The 11952-nt window shown below is 40.2% G+C and overlaps 2 pseudogenes; one reads left to right on the top strand and one right to left on the bottom strand.

Moving 5' to 3' along the window:
• The first annotated feature begins 463 nt into the window (after positions 1-463).
• LOC118479409 lies at positions 464-3410 on the top strand (annotated as a pseudogene).
• Positions 3411-7749: 4339 nt separating this feature from the next.
• Positions 7750-10575, bottom strand: LOC118484228 (annotated as a pseudogene).
• Between the last annotated feature and the right edge of the window lie 1377 nt (positions 10576-11952).

Here is an 11952-nt window from a genome sequence, read left to right as displayed (position 1 = left end):
GTAGGAGGACTTCTATTTGGTGGCTGACTTCTTTTGAGGGATTATTCACGTGAGAGGATATACAAAAGTCAACAACAATAATAATCGACATTATTTTAGTATATGCAGCACATGTGGTCGATTGGGATTGGATAATTTGATAGTTCATGTTGACTTTTGTTTTGCAAACAACAAAGAGAACAGAAAGATTGAATTGGGGTTTACGGAATCCACATGTGACTTACGGTATCAAGACAAAAAGAAAAAGAGTGAAAACATGAGCTGCACGTCCATTTACATTATGTTGGGCTCCCACTTCGTGGGCTTGATTAATTCACAAAAGTTGGGCAGCCATAATTATATATGTCTATGGAACCCATTAAGTCTAACCACCTTTCAAATCCATCTTCACCGTTGGATCTTGCTGAAACTAAATCCAGGCCGTTTAAACTCCATTTCTTCGTCAGTTATAAGAAGTTTCTTTGCAGGGAGTTACCTCCGTAAATTTCGTCCCATGTTCTCCACATATGGCTCCTACAAAACTGGATTGTGGGCTGACAGTTACTCCCATCTGCAGTTCATGTTATTTAAGATGTAACTCCATTCGCTCCTACCCTAACCTCCAATGGTTACCCTTTTTTCTCCCACCATATGACACAAACGACCACCCACCAGAGTCAAACTTGCAATCACCGGCGCTGATGTATCATCGCCACCGAAATATTCTTCCATCTTCTGTGTAAATTGCTTCTTCCCCTATTCTCTGTAAATTGCAACATCTCATCATGGGGCTACTCCCTTTCATACACTTTTTGGTTGGATTCGAATCTCATCCTCGTTCACAACCATCGAAGTTCTATTATTCAGTTCAATCGCCATTGCAATCGTTGTTCTAATGTAAGATTTAGTTTCAGTTCACTCAGTTAACTGTATTTACTTTATACATCACTCGGATATAATTTAGCAATCTGTTTTGCTTCAAAGGATTGGGGAGTATTGGTTGAATTAGCGGAAGTTTGTTGTACTATATTGGTTGATTTGTCGTCAAATTGTTGGAGATTTTTTATGCCAGGGCCACAGATTCATAAGTTCCAATTAATATGTTAAAATAGGGTATTAACCGTAAGGAATGTTCTTTAATTAAAATAACTAAAATCGAGACTTATGTTTACGGTTTCCAATGGCAGGAGTTTACGGTTTTCAATGGCAGGAGTTTGGGGATTGCAGATGGGAGTACAAAAGTAACTTCATGATGTACGTCAAACTGTTTATTTTTGGTTTGTTTTTCCAGTCTTCTCTTTTTGGTGAAATGTGACACAATGGGTAGGTTGGATAACAGGTAAAAATAGTTTTGAGTTGTAATGGTGTTTTTAGTACAAAGTGAACTGGGTCAGGTTGACCCGTAAATAGTTCTTTAAAAGTTACTTCTAATAATTATTATTACATGTTGCAGATCACAAAAAAACAAGATGTTGGCTTTACTGCACTATGAGTTATTTTGATTTTTAAGGATTTTTTTCTAACAAATTAATGATTTTTGTATGAATTACATGTATTGCCTTTTATGATAATGGGTGCTTTTGTTCCTGGTTTGAAACGAAAGTACTCGCCTCATGAATTTCTCTATGCAAATTTTCAGGTTGTTGGCTTGATTCTCTTTGCTTTGGCCGACACATTATGTAATTTCTATTATATACACAAGTCTATAACCTTTTCAAAAACCATCATTATTATAACCTTTTACACATATACTCGCTATTGTTCTTTCATAATGCAGGGTATCTTACCTTACACAGACCGGACTTTTAGTTGCGTCCACAACTTCATTTACATTAATTTGAACGATGGCTGAGGTACACTGCCTAACCTGCTTACTTAATTATTATTTATTTCTCAGTAACTTATTACGTTCCCGAATTATCCACACCTTTGTCTGTCTATGTATGGATTTGCAATTTGGGATATTAAATAATCACCTTAAATTCTATTAACAGGAGGGTTACAAGGTGACTTTGCATGCGTATGATTTAAGCGGGGGCCTTGCTCGACAACTCTCCATGTCCTTCATGGGCAAGGCTATTGAAGCCATATGGTAACAATCGTGATCTTTTTTCTTCTGGGTTGAGCAAGTTGCATAATCGATCAACGTTTGAAATATGATTAACTAACTATATTATTACAAAGATAATCTTTTTCGTATAAATAAAACGAGTTAGGAAGTTTTATGCTCCCTTTAGGTGAATTTTGACCTTGATTTTGAAAAGCACGAGACGCTCTTAAGGCGTTTAAGACCTAAAAGCCGAGGCGTGTCCACGTACACAAGGCGTTGCTCTATTATGTACAACCAAAGGCTGCATTTCTCTAATATCTTTTATGCATTAGCTTTTTAATCATGTAAACCATTTGTAATCTTTTCATCCTTTCGGTCATCTTTACATATCAGCCCACCTCCTCCAGACCCTATATTTGACCAATTTTGACCCACATGTACATGAAGCGCCACCTCAAGGGCCCGAGGTATTTTTTCGATCGGCCTGTGCGTTTTAAAACTAAGATTTTGACTGGTTTGACCTGCTTGACCGGTTGACCCGTTCAGTCAGTTTTCATTTAGTTTATTTTCTGTATTTTGTAAATTTACCCATTTGACAACCGTTCCCCTATTAACAATCTGTTTTTTTTAACGAAGGCACACAGGTGTGGTGCTATATGGTACCGAGTACTATTTTGGGGGCGGTATCCAACAAGTTCCAGCTGGAACAGCACCATACGGAACTCCACTCTGAGTGATTGATCTAGGTGTCACCCATGTCCCAAAAGACGTGTTTGAAATGTATTTACAGGAAATAAGCCCACGCTACACACAAAAAAGCTACAGTTTAATGACACAACTGTAATAATTTTAGCAATGAAGTTGCACAGTTTTTGGTGGGTACCTCCATACCTGATTACATCCTCAATCTCCCTAATGAAGTCATGAGTGGTCCAATGGGTGCACTCATAAGTAAGTTTCTTTCTTGTGATCCCTTGTGTTCATATGCATCGATTAAAGCGTATGTGGGATTTTACTATAGGTGACAGATGGTTTGCTCAAAACACATAATTTTTTTAGAGTAAAATGCCATTTTTGTCCCTGAGGTTTGGCCAGTTTTGTGACTTTCGTCCATAGGTTTGCTCCTTTGATTGAGTTATGTTTTATCTCTAACCAGTCAATCTGCTGAAAATTTTTGCTTATAGGGAAATGGGTCAAAGGGGTCAAAAGTTGCCCCAAATGTATGTTTGGAGCTTATGATGATAAAAGATAACCTTTTTCCCAATTCAAGGAACAAATCGTGTTAATATGCAGGTTGTCCAATTTGAAAAAGTAAGTGTAATTTTGTATTAATTGTCCCATATGATTTATTACTTTATATTACCTGATAAGTTGTAAATTTTTGCAGGTTTGTAGTTCTTTATAATCCTCATATTGCTACATTTTTAAGGTGGAGGGATCTGTCACACCCCCAAAAATACCACCTAGGGAGTGTCCCTGTTAGGCGTGTGACGTACCAGCACTGAGCCACTAATCACATTGAACCCATACAAGTTTCTAAATAAAGTTCTCAATTATTAATAAAATACCATCAATATGTTTAAATGAAAACCAATATGTTCAGCGGAAGCAAATAGTAAACCAAGTTAAACTGTTTCAAAACCGAAGTATAGTTTCATGAAATCATTCGCATAAATCCTCCCAGTCGACCCATGACCACTCCCGCTACTCCAGAGAGCAAGTTCCCCAAATCCAAGATACCTAACGACCTGCGAGCATGCAACAAGTGTATCAGACAACGCTGGTGAGTTCATAGTTTTACAAAAACGTTAGTTACCAAGTGTTTAGTTAATCCATTGAATTTAATTCCGAAAGTAATGTTGAAAACCATGTTGATAATACCCCAATACAAGACGGCTTCTGATTATTTTGCCCTTTCTCCAATGCTCCTATCAAAGCATTGGTCATGACTAGGTCATTAGTTCAACACCCGTCCTCCCAGGAACGGGGTGAGGTTGCCAAACCTAAGTAGCGCTACTAACTAATACCATGTTACCCCTCAGGTAACCAAACAACACGGAGGGACTTTAATGGTGATAGGATGAGTATATTATCCAACATTCCCAGATTTACCCAAAACCAGTCCCTCTTAGGGATACCCAAAAACTGTCCTGTCACACCCCCAATTTCCACGTGTCACCGGTGGGCCCGGTGTGGGGTACAGTGACGTAGTTGGCATCGTCATAGACAATCAACACAATATAATAATGCACAGCGGAAGCAGAATAGAAACATTTCAACTTTTAAATAAAGTGTAATAATAAATATCACAGTAGTTGAAATGGATCCACAGGCGGATCAAATAAAAATAGAAATAAATAGTTCAACAGATAAATGTCGTCCGAGTTTGCGAGACTATTGTGGACGCTCTCTAGGAAACAGCCAGCCTATTTCCGTATAGTACCTGCACTTAATCTTTTGGGAAAAATACGTCAGTTTACACTGGTAAATACAAATCGACTGACTCATTTTGAAAATGATTGAAAATTTATTTAAATGCACAAGGCATAAATATTTTTATTAACTTGGGATATTTATATAATATAAACTTGTGAACGATTTACATGCACTTGTATCTCTGGTGGCCCGGGATCTACTGTCCGGGCTAGAGATTTAATTGACACACCACATTAAAGAGTTATACACGACGGGTGTACGCCTACACCCCGTGCTCTGGTCGTGGCCATCTCGTAAGATAATGCCAAGGATATCCGGGACACGGTCAATAACCCCCCAAAGCCTTTAAGTAAGACAAGACTGTTTAAACGAAATCACACAAGCTATTCAAGACTGTACACCCATAGGGCGCAGGACTTGTGCGCCCGATCAAGCGGTATTTTAAATACCGTACCCCAAGCCCGTATAGGGAAAATAAGTCAAAATGTATTTACCTGAGCAAGTATAAGTCACAAACGATAAGTGGTGGTAGCTTTTACCGGGCTTCCTAATCTGGAACAAAGGTTTATAATTAACCTATTAGATTCCTAACGGCCTTTTATTTAAGCTTAAGCTTTGACCGGTTAGTTTTAGGAATGATACGGTTTACGCACGATTAAGCGAAAGACCGGATAGAATGTGATTTAGACCCGACAAGTTTGAATACTTGTATAATATGGGTATACTAAATACATTCTGGATTTTGAAATAAAAATGATATCGTTTGACCCGTTTCGGTCAATTTACGCAAACTAGTTACGTAAACCGAACCGAACGCGAAAAGGGCGATACGGGTAGACCAATGATTCAAATGCAAGTTCCCTGAAGTAATATGCTTAGAATATGACATTATATCAGTAAGTTATGTTCTGTATTGCCCGGAATAATTTTAAACCCAATTTATGCCTTAGAAGGGCATTTTGGTCATTTAAAAGATAATAAAAGGGTAAAATTAGAAATCTGAGTTTCGGGTCTGGTTCATACAGTAAATATACTTAATATAACATATTATATCAGTAGGGTATGACCCATATATCAAATATATCATTTAAAACCAAATTATGCACCGTAGGGGCAATTTAGTAATTTCACAAGGGCTAAAAGTGCCAAAACTGGAAACCTGAGTTCAAAATATTATACTTACTGTTTTTATATGAAAATATGCTAAACACATCAGTAGGTATAGGTCTTATATGTTTAAAACAAGTATAACGCTTTACTATGCGTTAAAACGCTAAAAATACGGTTTAAGGGCGTTTTCGGGTTTTCACAGTAAATCTGAGATTTTTATATTTCCAGAAGTCTTATAATAATTTATTCATCATATAAAATCAGTAGAAAAAGGTTTCGGGTCAAACGGGTGTGTAAAACTCCTTTTATGGCTAAAACGGTCAAAACCGACATAAGCCGAAATGACTAGGTGATCTAGGATCCGTTCAGCCAAAAATTACTTAAAAATCATCAAAATTCCCAGAATATTATATATAATCAGTTGGTAAAAAGTTTTGTACCAAAACGTGGCCAGAAACGGGTTCTACGCGAAAAGGACCGTTTATGTAAATTTATAATATAGTTTTACGCTAATGGCCATAACTCACAATCTGGACCACCAACTGATCCGAAACTTTCGGTGCAAGTTTATATAATAAGAATAAAGGTTTCTATCCTTTCACTTTTCCAAAAATCCCGTTTTAAATCAAAAGGGCAAAATAGTCAACTTTATGCATAAACCGGAAACAAGCATTCGAATAGGCTAAGCATAGACTCAATCAAAGAAAATTCCAGAAAGTTTAACTAAAATATAAATAGTCAAAAATACTTTCCAATACAGATCTTGTACATGCATGTACGAATCCGAATCGATAGTCTACGAAATAATCGTTTTACAAGACTTTCGGTTCCGATTCGTGGCTATACTATAGATCGTCGAGTTGATGATGATTAGAACACATTCTTATATGTATTACAAGTCATTTTTAATGATCAATCAGTTTGCATGTCATCCATATCATTAATCATGTCATTTTTCACAAAAATCACTTCTGTTGACTTTTTAGAAATAGGTTTGACTCGACATTAAGCATGCATGTAGTGGGAATCAGTTAGTACCCTTTAGAGGGTTTGTTTCCCACATAAATACCAATCTATAACAAGTTTCAATTCGAGAAATTACTGAAAGAAATCCGTTTAATCAGAAAGTCAAAGGTTATGAACACCCAGTTTGACTTTTACTAATAATCAAAGCAAAAACGGATTAAAGAACGAATTGAAAGCTTACAATGGTCCTAAAGATGTTTAGTGGACACTAGAAGTCGACCTTGATGATCAGTTTAGCTCCAGAAGTCTTGCCTTGAAGGTTCTTGATAGAGAGAGCACTTGTTACTATGAAAAATGATCAAGAAATGATCAATAATCTGATTTAAATCAGAATTTTTGAGGCTCCTGTAGTTGTAGGCATGCATGGCATGTTATTGGGTAATTTGGAGGTGCAAATGAGCTGTATCACACTTAAAATCGGACTCAAATAGACCCAAAACCGAATTCTGGTCGCTGGCAGTCCCACGCGGCCCGCCTGGGCATGTCCAGGCGGGTCGCCTGACCCTCCTGATCAGCCTACAACTTTCATGTATTGACAGCAATGGTCCCTGAGCTTGTACGTGATGTTTCGGCTACTATTCTCGACCCGTAAACCCCCAAACTTGGTTTTTAAGGACCTTAGGACTTTTACCAACATGGTAATGCCCTCGGATAACTTTGCGCTCAACCGAAAAGCCCTGAATTCGACGTTGACGCTTTTAGTCCCTTAAGTACGGTTTTGGCCATAACTTTCTCATACGTTGACGAAACTTCATGAAATTTTTACCACATATTCTAGTGAGTATATTTTAGCTATACAAAGCTTCGGGTCTGCCAAAAGTTCACTCAGAGGTATAAATTAAACATGTTGACACTTTTGGCCCCTATAGTTTGAAATACTTCACTTTTGTGCAATTTCCGCGTCGTATGATCCATGAACCAACCGTTAAAGGTTATAAACATGATGTGGGGTTATCATAGAGTCTATTTATCCATTGTTGACACTTTGGACCCTTACGTTCCATAGTTTTCACTGTTTGTCACTTTTAGTCCCTCTAAAGTATGTTTTCACATAACGGAACTTTATGACACGTGTCAAGACATTATTGGACGAAATTTTTCGAGGTGTTACATCCTCACCCCCTTAAAAGAAATCTCGACCCCGAGATTTATTCAAACAAATGGGGATATTTTTCTTGCATCGTGGATTCCACTTCCCACGTGTATTCGGGACCTCTACGGGCATCCCACTTGACCTTAACAATAGGCACATGCTTCCTTCGAAGCTTCTTTACCTGTCGATCCTCAATCGACAAAGGTTTTTCCACAAATTTTAGACTTTCGTCTATGTGTATATCTGTATGCGGTATAACCAGTGAATCGTCAGCGAAACACTTCTTCAAATTACAGATATGGAACACATTATGAATAGCACTAAGCTCTTCAGGCAAGTTTAACTTGTAAGCGACTGCCCCGACACGTTCGATTATCTCGAAAGGTCCTATATATCTCGGGCTCAGCTTGCCTTTCTTTCCAAATCTCATCACACCTTTCCAAGGTGATACTTTAAGCAACACTTTTTCACCCACATCAAAGTGAAAATCTTTGCGCTTAGGATCCGCATAACTTTTCTGCCTATCCCTGGCAGCTTTCAAACGATCACGGATCTGAACGATCTTGTCTGTCGTCTCAAAGACGATCTCCGGTCCAGACAACTGGACATCTCCAACTTCTGCCCAACAAATGGGCGATCTACACTTTCTACCGTATAGGGCCTCAAAAGGCGCAGCCTTTATGCTGGAATGGTAGCTATTGTTGTAGGAGAATTCAATCAGTGGTAGGTGCTTATCCCAACTACCACCCAAGTCGATCGCACATGCTCGAAGCATGTCTTCCAGAGTTTGAATAGTACGCTCACTCTGACCATCGGTCTGAGGATGGTAAGCCGTACTAAAATTCAAACGAGTGCCCAACGCCTGTTGGAAACTCTTCCAAAAATGCGACGTATATCTAGTATCTCTATCAGAGATAATAGATATAGGTATACCATGTAGCGCTACTATCTTATCGACGTATAATTGAGCTAACATATCTGAGCTATACGTCTCTTTGATGGGTAGAAAATGAGCTGACTTAGTCAGTCTGTCAACTATGACCCATATGGTATCATTTCCCTTTTTCGTCTTTGGCAACTTGGTGATAAAATCCATTGTCACCATTTCCCATTTCCATTCGGGAATTTCAGGCTACTGAAGCAAACCTGACGGCTTCTGATGCTCAGCCTTGACTTGCGCACAAGTCAAACATTTGGCCACATACTCGGCTACGGACTTTTTCAAACCAATCCACCAGTAGTTTGATTTCAAATCCTGGTACATCTTATCAGCTCCAGGATGAACGGAATATTTAGAGCTGTGGGCTTCCTGGAGGATAACATTCCGAAGTCCTCCATATACTGGAACCCATATTCGTCCGTTTAGTCGTAACATTCCATCCTTGTCGTGGGATAACTGCTCCTCAGTTACTCCCAACTTTTCTGCAGGATAGTTAGCTTCTAGCACAGCTTCCTTCTGTGCAGCTAATACCCTTTCATTCAAATTATTCCTTATTTCAATGCGCTTGGCATTGATTCTGATCGGTTTTACCCTTTCCTTTCTGCTTAAGGCGTCGGCAACCACATTTGCCTTGCCTGGATGGTATCTGATCTCACAGTCATAATCATTCAAGGTTTCCATCCATCGCCTTTGACGCATGTTCAATTCCTTCTGATTGAACAAGTGCTGAAGACTCTTGTGATCTGAATAAATGATACACTTGGTTCCATACAAGTAATGTCTCCATAGCTTCAGAGCAAATACAACTGCACCCAATTCCAAATCGTGGGTGGTGTAGTTCTTCTCGTGCACCTTGAGCTGTCGAGAAGCGTAGGCAATGACTTTGCCTTTCTGCATGAGTACGCAACCCATGCCAGTATGTGATGCATCACAATACACCACAAATTCATCTATTCCATCGGGCAATGTCAATACTGGCGCGTTGCTCAGCTTCTGCTTCAGAATGTCAAAGGATTCCTGCTGCTTAGGGCCCCAATCAAACTTAATCTTCTTACGGGTCAACGAAGTTAGGGGCGCAGCAATCCTTGAGAAGTTCTCAATGAATCTCCTATAATATCCTGCCAATCCGAGGAAATTGCGAATCTCAGTAGGAGTCTTCGGCTCCTGCCAATTCATGACTGCTTCGACTTTAGCGGGATCTACTTGGATACCACGCTCGCTTACAACATGTCCAAGAAACTGGACTTCTCGAAGCCAAAATTCACACTTCGAAAATTTGGCATAAAGCCTTTCTTGATGCAGAAGTTTGAGAATACAACGAAGGTGTTTCTCATGTTCAGCTTGGCTCTTCGAGTAGATAAGGATGTCATCAATAAAGACAATGACGAATTTATCTAGATAGGGCTTGCAGACACGGTTCATGAGATCCATGAATGCGGCTGGTGCGTTAGTGAGCCCAAACGGCATCACTAGGAACTCGTAATGTCCATAACGAGTCCTAAACGCTGTCTTGTGTACGTCTTCCTCCTTGACCTTCAACTGATGATATCCTGACCTTAGGTCAATTTTGGAGAAATAACTTGCTCCTTGCAACTGATCGAACAGATCGTCGATCCTGGGTAACGGATACCGATTCTTGATAGTGACCTTGTTAAGCTCACGGTAATCGATGCACAGGCGCATCGATCCGTCCTTCTTTTTAACGAACAAGATTGGCGCTCCCCAAGGAGACGAGCTAGGTCTAATAAAACCTTTGGCTAAAAGCTCATCCAACTGCGTCCTCAACTCCTTCATCTCCGTTGGTGCCAATCTGTATGGTGCTCTTGCTACAGGTGCTGCACCTGGTATGATATCTATCCGAAACTCTACTTGTCTATCCGGTGGCAACCCGGGTAGCTCTTCAGGAAATACTTCAGGATATTCCGAGATAACAGGGATATCTTCAATCTTCGGCTTCGGCTCATCTATGGTAACTTGTGCCATATAAATGACACATCCCTTCTGCATGCATCTGGATGCTTTGAGCATGGACACTTGCTCGGGCAATCCATGCTGGGTATCTCCTTGAATAGTAAGTGACTCACCAGACGGAGTCTTCACTATCACCTGCTTTCTATTGCACAGAATCTGGGCTTGGTTACTCGACAACCAATCCATGCCTATCACTATATCGAATCCAGCTAGCTTAAAGGGAAGCAAGGATAACGGGAAAGAATGATTCCTAATGGATATAACACATCCATCTAGAACAGTTGAGGCGGTTTCTAAGGTTCCATCGGCTAATTCCACCTCATATTTCACACTTAAGGTTTTAACAGGAAGGTTCAACAGTTTACAAAACTTATCATCTACAAATGACTTATCAGCCCCCGAATCAAACAAGACCCTAGCAAAAACATCATTTACAAGAAACGTACCGGTAATGACGTTATCATCAAGGACTGCTTCCTTTGCGTCCATTCTGAAGACTCTCGCATTAGTCTTCTTCCCTTCCTCGGCCTTCTTTGCAAACTTTGGGCAGTTGGGCCGAATATGCCCCTTCTCGTTGCAACCAAAACAGGTTGCATCCTTCATTTTCTTGCAATCCACAGCCTTATGATCTGTGGACTTGCAGATTCCACATCGTTTCTCGAAAGACTGGGATTTCGTTTCCAACCGACACCTCCCAAAGTGGTGCCTCCTGCAGATCTTGCATCTGGGTTTCTCACCCGACTGATGATCACTTTTCCTAGACCCCGACCCTTTCCTGTGGTCGTTGTTCCCTCTATGTCGCTTTTCAGATCTTCGTGAGGTGTCATCCTCACGTTTCCGTTTGTTCTCCTCAGAGCTCTTCATGGCTCTCAATCTAACCACGTCTTGAGTGAGGGAGAGGGATAGATCCGCTACGGATCGAAATGTAGTAGGTCTTGAGGCTTTGACGCTGGCTTTAATCTCCGGTGCCAGACCCCCAATGAATCGAGCAATCCTACGCGGCTCCGGGGTCACCAAGTAAGGCACTAAGCGAGACAGCGTGTTGAACGTAGTAAGATACGCTTGGCAATCGAGGTTCTTCATGACTAAGGATACAAAATCCGATTCGATTCGCTCGACCTCGTGCTGCGGACAGAAGTTCTCTTTAATCAGGGCCACAAACTGTTCCCATGACAAACCGTACAGTGTGGCCTTACCGGCAGCTTGTAGGAGTGACTTCCACCATGCTAACGCATCTCCTTTGAATGACTGGGACACGTACTTCACGACGTCCCTATCAGCACACCCGCTGATATCAACTACAGTGTCCATCTCGTCAATCCACGTCATGCAATCGACGGCTCCCTT

This window comes from Helianthus annuus, chromosome 11, assembly GCF_002127325.2.
Source record: "Helianthus annuus cultivar XRQ/B chromosome 11, HanXRQr2.0-SUNRISE, whole genome shotgun sequence".
NCBI lineage: Eukaryota > Viridiplantae > Streptophyta > Magnoliopsida > Asterales > Asteraceae > Helianthus > Helianthus annuus.
This window is presented reverse-complemented; position numbering and strand designations above follow the sequence as displayed.